At 36.6% G+C, this 10,511-nt stretch overlaps 1 long non-coding RNA gene across 1 annotated transcript; it reads left to right on the top strand.

The window, feature by feature from the left end:
• The first annotated feature begins 1,923 nt into the window (after positions 1-1,923).
• LOC110921910 lies at positions 1,924-4,443 on the top strand. Its single transcript, XR_002582718.2, has 3 exons — positions 1,924-2,323; positions 3,268-3,323; positions 4,162-4,443. It is a non-coding gene; the product is annotated as an uncharacterized LOC110921910 (long non-coding RNA).
• The last annotated feature ends 6,068 nt before the right edge of the window (positions 4,444-10,511 follow it).

Raw genomic sequence — 10,511 nt, 5'->3', positions numbered from 1 at the left:
GACAGGATGGGCATTGGCTTTCAGGTTGGTAAATCGGAAGGTTATCTTGCCAGAATGCAAATCGAGCCCGACCTTATCTCAAGGATTAAGGATGCACAAAAGTCTGACGGTGAATTATGGGCAATATCACAAAATATTGAGGTTGGGAAGCAATCTGAGTTTCGGGTGGATGAGCAAGGAGTGATTTGGTGTGGCAAAAGACTGTGTGTACCCGATGATTCCGCCATACGTGAGTCATTATTAGCTGAAGCACACAGCTCGCCATTTTCTATCCACCCAGGATCTACAAAGATGTATCGAGATTTGCGTCAAAACTTTTGGTGGAATGGCATGAAGGAGGACGTTGCTAAATACGTGAGTAGATGTCTCACATGCCAGCAGGTGAAGATCGAACACCAGCGAGCTAGCGGACTTTTGCAGCCATTAGATATTCCGGTGTGGAAATGGGATGAAATCTCGATGGACTTTGTAACAGGTTTGCCCAAGACTTTTAAGAAGAACGATACTATATGGGTCGTTGTCGATAGGTTGTCCAAGTCGGCTCACTTTCTGCCGATTCAAGAAGGATTTTCAGTTAGTAAGTTATCTGAGATCTTTTTGCAAGAGATTATTCGGCTACATGGTACTCCAACCTCGATCGTGTCCGATAGAGATCCGAGGTTTACCTCACGATTCTGGAAAGGCTTTCAAGCTGCTTGGGGTACAAAATTAAAATTCAGCACCGCTTTCCATCCGCAAACGGACGGGCAGTCAGAACGCACGATTCAGACTTTAGAAGACATGCTTAGAGCTTGCGCTCTTGAGTGGACGGGAAACTGGGATGAGTATTTATGCTTGGTTGAGTTTGCATATAACAACAGTTGGCAAGCAAGCATTGACATGGCTCCGTTTGAGCTATTGTAATATGTTGGAATGAAGTTGGAGAAAAGGTAATCGAAGGACCAGAATTGGTTCGAATCACCAACGAGAAGGTTGCTATTGCTAGAGAAAAGTTAAAAGAAGCGCAGAGCAGGCAAAAGAGTTATGCAGATCGACACCGGCGAGCACTTGAATTTAATGTTGGGGACCACGTATTTTTAAAAGTTTCACCGTGTCGTGGTGTTCGTAGATTTGGGATCAAGGGAAAGCTTAGTCCCCGTTTCATCGGTCCGTTCAAGATTCTTGAAAGAATCGAGGAGGTTTCGTACCGACTAGCACTACCGCCTCAACTTTCTCACGTCCATAATGTATTCCATGTGTCCCTACTAAGGGGATATAACTACCACCCATTACATGTCATTAGTTATCCTTTACAAACTATTCAGGAGGATTTATCATATGAGGAACAACCAGAAGCTATATTGGATCGACAAGAAAGGGTCATGAGGAGGAAAATAATTCCGTTCGTTAAAGTCCTATGGAAAAATCACTCCGAGCGTGAAGCAACGTGGGAAACTGAGGAATCGATTCGTTCTTTCTACCCTTGTCTATTTGAGAAATAGGATCCAGGTACGTGTAGTTGTGAACCTCATTCTCTCGTTTAAGTGATGAAATTTTCATTATCATTGCTTATATGGTTATTGATTCTGTAACCTACAAAAAAATTTCGAGGACAAAATTCTTTTAAGGGGGTAATAGTTGAAATATCCAAAATTTAATATAAAAAAAATAAAATAATAATAAAAATAAAACAAATAAATAAATAAATATTTGTAAAATGAAAAATAAAAGAAAATAAGATAACAGTAAATAAATATATAGATATATGTGATGTACGTAACATCATAAAGAAAAAAAAAAGAGAAAAGGAGTTAAAAATAAAATAAATATAACAAATAAAAAAAAATTAATAACAATAACACAAACTATTATGTAGAAATAGTTGGGGAGTGATGGATTTAAAACTAAAATAAAAAAAATAAATATTAAAGGAAAGATAAAAGAGAAATAAATGGTTGCTCTACACAATTGACCCAAAAAGAAAAGAAGAGACCTTGACCAATTTGACCCTGAAACCCTTCTCTGCACATCATCGCTGTACACCGCCGCCTGCAAGCCACCGACAACCTGTCCCACTCCGAGTGTGTCTCGCCGTCGCATCGCCGCCGCAAGACGCTACCACCGCCAACAAGCTGTCCTCCACCGCCTCATTTCCTCTATAAATAGGAACCGACCTGCAATAATTCCGGCCAACAAAAATAATCTCAAAAATCCAAAACCAACACCGCCCTCCACCGTGTCCCACCACTCCAACCACCGCTAGCACCACAGAAGGCCCCAATCGTTTCTCCGCTACTTCTCCGGCGACACCCGCTTCCCAGGTCGTTTCACTTTCGAAGCTAAGGTACCAAAACGAAACCTTATAATTAATTCATGCTTGTCTGTCCATTTTCATGCCCAGTTAAGTGTTGATAATCGGCTGAATCAAAAGAATGTATGTGAAATGTATTAATAACTCATAAAAAGGAAAGAGGACTGTGTTCACGCTATGTTTGAAGCTTGATGTAATTGAACAAAGTATATAAAATCAATAATAACAATAACTTCCATGATTTGCCTTTGAATTGGTTTACTTTAGTCATGAACTAATTTAGCTTTTAAACTTAGATGAGACTATTTTTTTTGTGTGTTATTTTATAATACAAAAAAAAATGAGCATACATACTTGTAACAAAATTATGCAACTTATCTAAATCCATATTTTTGTGAGCAGAAACTCAAATGAATATTAATGCATTTCTAAGTGTATTCCATATTTTTAACTGTCCAAGAGTTAAAACCTTCTGTTGTTCTTGTCTAACTTGTACAAGGCTCCCAAGCACCCAGTAACATAATTAGCATAGTTTACTTATCCATGGTCTCATACTTAATTAATAAGTTTATAAGGATTATTATAATATGCTAGTGAATCTATGTATATTGGAAGGAAAACGTATATAGACTTGGTATATTCATAACTTTATGAGAAATATATATTTTATATAAATGCATATATATCAGATAGCTTGTATAAAATAATGAAATGTTAAACAGCTTTAGATCTCCACTATAGTAACTAAGAAATTTTAACAAATATTTAAATACCTTATAGATGTATAAATATTAAGTATAGATCTGGGAATTATATATTATGTGAAAAAAAAAAAGAGACATGATGTTTATAATCCTTTGTAAATTAAATAAGATGATAACATCAAATCTGTCAAGCTCGGCTCGTAACCAAACTGGTCTACTTTTAATCCCACCAAGTTAAAAGCGTAAATCTTATCCAACGTAAGTTACTTGTAGGTTGTCACGACCCCCTTAAAGAACAAGTCTGACGTTATTGTGGATCATCTTTTGAGGTACGGATTCTTACCCAACTTTTACTGTTATATTGTTCTATTGTTTGTGTAACCCTTTTTTTTGAACGGATCTTTACCCCTATCCTTATAGTTATCATATTCGATTGTTACAAACCTTGTTTCTTATTTTCTATCCTTCGGAACTCCTAACGTTTTTGGCAATTCTCATCATTGTTTGATCATCCGTTCAATTCGTGCGATTATTTTGTATTCGAAATATTGAAATATATATATTTATTGCATGCGATAGGAATTTATTTTGTTTGTACTCATTATCGCATGTTCCCGTGTTACGATTTGGTTATGTAATTGCTTTGACGCTTAGAGAGCGTGTTTGAGATGTGATGTTGCAGTACCATTTGAGTTGTATTCTGTTACCCGAGCATGTTCCTACTTGTGGGGGTGACCACAAGCACGTCATTGCGGCATCGATGACGTGGCACCTACCGTGACGGTGAGCCTAAATCACGGCGTCTCCTTAGTACTAATGAGGTACATGAGGCCATTAGGAGGCGTATGGACTGGTCCTAGAATATATGTGTAGGTTTTCTAGTGAATGGTTGTTGTGTATGCCCACACACCATCTCACGTCCGGTACGTAGGGTCTGCAGCTCTACGTGCATGTCTGTTATGTTATTCGGCTCAATGGGTACATCCAGTTGATACGATTATTATTGGCTTGCTTTATTTGCATCGTATCATTTCAGGTTATGATATTTCTGACTTGTTATATTAGTTGTAATCGTTACAAAATTATTATTTTTTTTTATTTTTCTATTTTATTTTTTTTATCCGTACTGGGCATTTGGCTCATTCCGTAAATTCTTTTCTTTAACAGGTTCACAGGATAATCAGGGCGGGGTGTGAAAGAGAGAAGAATTAGCTCTAGGATTTTGGGAAAAGAAAAAGTTAGCCATTTTTGTAGCACATGCTAGTTTATCAAAATTGGGCATTTTATAATATGTAATAAACAATATAACTCTAGGGCTATGTGTTGTCTTTTGTTTTGACTACTGTAATAGTGACACGTCACTCCATTCTGGGGTGGGGTGTTACAGTTAGGTTGGGTAATTACGTGTTAAATTAAAATAATAGATAATTGAATGGAAATTCAGGGTTATTGCGGGTACAATATAAAGTAACACATATGTTATAACACAACATCTTAGCATGATGTCATAAAAAGAAATTTGCAAAAACACCTACACGCCTTGTACATGAAAATGTTTATAAATACAACTTGCATGTCCATTTTTATATGTTATAATCACGAGTCACAGAATTTTAAAGATACATAAAATGGTGAAAGCAAAAGAATCACTCTTGATGGTTTTATGCATAAGCTTTCTTATGTTATCAACATGTTACTACGGTATGCTCTATTGATCTGATTATTTTATCATGTTGTGTATTTTACATGAACTTACTAATCAATATCAATCTTGGATTCTTAGGTGAAAATGTTAATCTGTTAATGCAATAACGTCTGTAGCTTCCGTTAGTATGTAGTCATGTTTTGTATAGTTGTGTATATGTTTTGTATGTAAAGCAAGTCAGGATACGGCGTCGTTTTGTTAAGTGCTAAAGCTGCCAGCCGATCGGCTAGCTCAGCCGATCAGACAGCCCAACCGATCGAGTAGGCTGTTCGATCGGTTAGCATTGTCAGCCGATCGGCTAGCCCAGCCGATCGGCCAGCACTCTCTATCCTGACTGCCTATAAATATCTGTTCGATCAGCTTGTTTAGGACCTTTGACACTTTCACTTTCTAAGCAACCTTATGTCAGGCTGAGTTCTCTCCGGAGCTTGTACATTTTCACATTATATCAATAGAATATCAGACCGTGATTCAGAGTAGAATTTGTTCTCGTATATCTACTATGTGATTACATGAATTCCGCGCATTAATCACTTACGATTCAACTACGTTTCCGAACAAGAAGATCCCATCTGAGGGACCAACAAGTGGTATCAGAGCATCAGGAAGCTGAATCGAGATCTACGAAGACGAATTCACCAGAATTCGAGCCGTTCTTGTTGATTTAGAGACGAATTCATCGGAATTCGAGCCGTGTTTGCTGTTTCAGAGACAAATTTCGCTGGAAATTTGTTACTTCTGCCGATTCGACTAAAAAATTCACCGGAAATTTGACAGATTCTTCTACTCTCTTCTCAGATCTAGCTTTATTTTTCACTTTATCACCATAAAATCATCGGAAAAACTTAAAATTCAGAGAGATTTTACGGTTAAAATTTGATAAATTTGTTACAGATCGATTCGCAAACATCAAAAGAACAATCCTACAAGTTTTCATAATTGATTCAACCTAAAACTTGTTCAAATTGATCAAAATCTATGGAAAAAGTTTCGTATTTGCTGATGTCAGCCGGTCGAACGAACTAGCCGTTTCTTATACTTGCTGACGTCATCAACTTGGTTGCATAACCGTTCAGATATTTTCAGTTAGAAAGTGTTGCTGACATCATCAGTGTTAGCCGATCGAACGAGCAAATCGATCGGACAGCATTGTTAAAATTTGATATCTTTGCTGACATCATTTTGCTAGCCGATCAAATAAGTCAATCGATCGGACAGTAATTGTTTACTGAGTATATCTTTCTGATTGTCAGTCGATCGAACTAGCTAATCGATCGAACGAGCCAACCGATTGTGGGTGTGCTAATCGATCGAACGAGCCATTCGATCCAAGTGTTTTTGTGATTACATCTTTGAAATTCAAAATTTTTCTAAGTGTTTGATAAACATCTCAGGTACTTAACAATGGAAGAATTCATGAACCCATTCAGTGAAATGTATGCATTTGCTGGAAACACTGGAGATAATTCAACAAACCGATCAAATGAAAATGCTCCAAGCACGAGAAAGACGTTGTCCGATGCACTAAGTGTAGAAAGCGCTTATGGAACCTATAATAAGCCACCAAAGCTATTGGCAATCGAAGAGTATAACCGGTGGGCAAAAAGATTCGAAGAATGGTTGAAAGCTTTCGCGTACCCCAGCTGGAAAAGCTTAAAAAACGGCTTTAACAATGGAAGAATAGATTTTGAAAACATGTCAGAAAGTGAAGAAATCGAATACTATGTGGCTGAACAGAAATGTATAGCTTTAATAAACCAGTCAGTGAGAGAAGATATAATCTCATTGATTGAGTATTCAAACGCAAAGGATCTTTGGGAGAAATTACAAGTAAAATGTGTGGGTACTGCAGAGATCATCAAAAACAAAAAAAAATTACTAAAGAAGGAATTTGATCTGTTCGGATGTCTGAAGAATGAGCCTGTTCTGAAAATGATTGAACGTTTTGGGCATCTAAAGCTGGAGTTGGCGAGACATGGGGTCTTATATTCTCAAGAAGAGCTAGTTGACAAGTTATTTGACTCTTTGCCAGACGAAATGGATTGGCAATACTTTGCATTGATGATCAAGAATACAATCAAGTCAAATGATCTAACGGTTGATTTGCTGATAGAGAAACTAGAAAGTCATGAGCTGGAAATAAAGAAAACACATAAAGTCAATCACTCGTTATATCAACAAAATGTGGAACTTTATTATCCAAAGAGCTTGATTCAAAAGACAGGATCTCCCAAAACAGCCTTCACAGCAGAAAGTTCATAACCAAAGAATCAAGAAACCTCACACAGTGGTTTTCATGGAGGAATGTCTTCTAATACCACAAGTCAAGGACCATCATCTAGCACTTCAAACCAACAGCAATCAGTGTTAGTGCATAAATGTCTATCGCCTCCGTCAATCTATTTCGTAGCTGAAACAGAAGTAATCTAGGCTTTTATTGTAATTTTAGATAGAATTAGCAAGGTGGCATTTTGGTAATTAATGAGAAATCTCATTAATTCCAAGGCCTATAAATAGGAGCTTTAGGTTTGAAGTTTAAGACTTTTTGCTCTTATTGTGATTTTGGAGATTCAAGTCTAGAGAGAGAAAACTCTCTCTATGTGATTTTTGTATCGGACACGTCCTATTCTTCAATAAAATCACGATTCTAGTACGTTATTGTGTGTTCGGTCACGCATGTTCACGGATTCCGCACGTCGAACGTTCGTTACGCAATCGAACAGTGTCAAAACTTGTTAGTGCATAAATATCTATCGCCTTCGTCAATCTATTTCGTAGCTGAAACAGAAGTAATCTAGGCTTTTATTGTAATTTTAGATAGAATTACCAAGGTGGCATTTTGGTAATTAAAGAGAAATCTCATTAATTCCAAGGCCTATAAATAGGAGCTCTAGGTCTAAAGTTTAAGACTTTTTGCTCTTATTGTGATTTTGGCGATTCAAGTCTAGAGAGAGAAAGTCTAGAGAGAGAAAGCTCTCTACGTGATTTTTGTATCGTACTCGTCATATCTTGCAATAAAATCACGGTTCTAGTACGTTATTGTGTGTTCGGTCACGCACGTTCACGGTTTTCGCACGTCGAACGTTCGTTACGCAATCGAACGGTGTCAAAACCGGTCCTACAAGTGGTATCAGAGCTAGGAGCTCGATTGCTTTGATCAAACACATTGATTCGTACCAGATTTCAGCCATTTCAGATCCGAATTTCATCATTTCTTCATCTTCTACTCATTTTTCACGTTTTTTTGCTGAAATTCGACAATTTGAATGGGTTTTTACGGTCCGAATCGGCTGAATTTTTGATACATTGTGCGAAAACACCTGATCTATAACCCTACCAAGTTTCAGATCCAAACTCCTAGCCGTTTAGGAGTAATCGAAGATTTTCGGTTCGTTTTTGCGTCAAAATTCAGGTCCGCTCATACGAACCTTGATGTTTCGCTTGTATGGTTCGCTTCTTGTGACATGTGTGGTTCGCTTATTGTGACATGTGTGGTTCGCTTATTGTGACAAAAGTTGATTTCGCTCTTATGGTCATTTCATAGGTTCGCTTATTCGGTCACATTAATCATAGTTCCGGTCCTTGTGCAATAGATAAGGTTCCGCTCATAAATGTTTCATGTGGTTTCGCTCTTATGGCAATCTCCTGATTTCGCCTGAATTGTCATCGATTTGCAACCCAAGACAGATAATCGGCCCTATTAGATTTTAGAAGATAAAACTGATTGTCGGATCTTTAATTGATGATGTCGGCCACGTTTATATAATTCACATGAAATTTTAGGATGCATTAATTTGAATTTTCAGTATCCATGTGCTACATATTGAATAGGCCCACTCATGTTGTAGGTTAAGTGGATTGGGTGGCCAAATTAAAGTCTCTGGTGATTGTAAATTGTCGGACATATTGTGTTGGCAAATTGAAGTAGTTGGTCATTTTTGCGGCCCAATCATATGTGTATGTTAAGTCATCGGTCCAATCACAGTAAAGTACAATTTTAACAATCACAAAGGTTTTGACAATATGTGTTAAGTCATCGGTGCAATCACTGTGTTGGTCCAATCACAGTGAACATTTAGATTTGTTGGGTTGCATGATTATCAATTTGTTAGAGGTTCAGCCCACTATAACAGAACGGCCCAATCAATGTGTTGAACATTTAAATGTTGTCGGTAAATGGGTTTTAGACCCAATCACATTTGATCAAAGTGTCTTCTACTTGAACGGTCAAATTTGTTTTTGTTGAATATTGCGGCCCAATCATTGTTTCCGGCCCATGTGCGATTACTATTAGGTGTGAAAAACAAAGTAATCTACCGGTAATCAAAGTGTCATTATAATATTCAAACCATCCAAAGTGGTTCCACTATAATATTCGGTCCAATCATGTTATTTTGAGCATTGATGTTGTCGAGTTATTGGGTATTGAGTGTTAGTTGTGGTCTAATTAGGTTTGTGATATTTGTTTTTAGTTGTCGGCTTAGTGAAGATTGAGGTCCAATTAAAATCAAGTGGAAATTTAAAGTAAATTGTGACTTCACATAAACTCTTTTATTGATTCACCAAAAATAGTTGTTGGACATTAAAGAGATAGGATTAAATGTTTTCATGTGAATAATCATTCAGTTATATTGTTGAAAGCCCATGTGATCACTATAGTCGGCCTATGTGATTGGTTTTTATTGTGGCCCAATATAGAATCATATGGTAAACTGTTGTTGTCGGCCATTTTCAAAAGTGTTAGCATGTGAGAATAACTTGAAAATCAAAGTTTATTCTTGAAGGTGATCAGATTGTTTTTGTCGTTCAGTACTATTAATCAAGTGGTGGGTGAAAGTTAATTTTGTTTGACTCCCTTGATCGGGTCACAATTTGTTTCAAAGGATTGTGTTTTTGTTCGAGTTTAAAGTGCATCAAATCGAGTGGCAATCCAAACAAGTTGCCACCCGATCCTAATGAGTTCCATTTGTCCATGTTTCAGGTGATTTGTCAAGCATTGGATACTCGCACGAGCGAATCCCCACTCGATCCATTGTCGTCTAATCTTTGATAGTCATTTGATTGTGTGAAAATTTAAATCGTTTGAAAATTTGTTGTTGTGTATTTTTCATTACCGAAGATGGATTCTGAGATTTATATTGCAATGAACAAGTTCGATAATTTTACAGGTATCAAGGGAGAATCAATTGATGAGTTGATCGAAAGGTATGTCAAGTTATATTTAGAGATAAGGAGATTGAAGATAACCAAGACCAATGAGGAATTGAAAGACAAATTGGCAAACGCATTGCCATATGATGAGTGGAGTACTTACTTGATGATGTTGAAGAACAATTCAAACTATGAATTTTTCAATTTGAGCGAGTTCGTCGAGAAGATTCAAGCTCAAGAACTTGAATTTCAAAAGATTAGAAAATTAAAGTCTGATACAAGAGAGAAGAGTAAAGAAGCAACTGATGAAGCAAAATTCAAATCCAAGGAAAATGTTCAAGTGGTAGAGAAGCAAGTTGAAGAAATTTCAGTTATCAAGATCGAGAAGAAAGCTGAAGCTGAAAAGATGACCGAGAAGTGCTTAAATTGTGAAAATCTGAAATATGAAAATGCCAAACTCTTGCGGGATTTAGAGAGTTTGTCATTAGAAAATGAAAATCTTAAAAAATCAGAAAATTTTTTGAAAAATCAAAAACAAAATTTAGAAAACGAAAAAGTAAAAATTGAGAAAGATTTTCAAAGCCAAATAAAGATTTTAGAAGATGAGAAAGATATTTTTGGTAAAAATAATCTTGAAAAACAAATTGTAATAAATTCTCAT

The sequence above is a fragment of the Helianthus annuus genome, chromosome 17 (assembly GCF_002127325.2).
Source record: "Helianthus annuus cultivar XRQ/B chromosome 17, HanXRQr2.0-SUNRISE, whole genome shotgun sequence".
Classification (NCBI taxonomy): Eukaryota; Viridiplantae; Streptophyta; class Magnoliopsida; order Asterales; family Asteraceae; genus Helianthus; species Helianthus annuus.
This window is presented reverse-complemented; position numbering and strand designations above follow the sequence as displayed.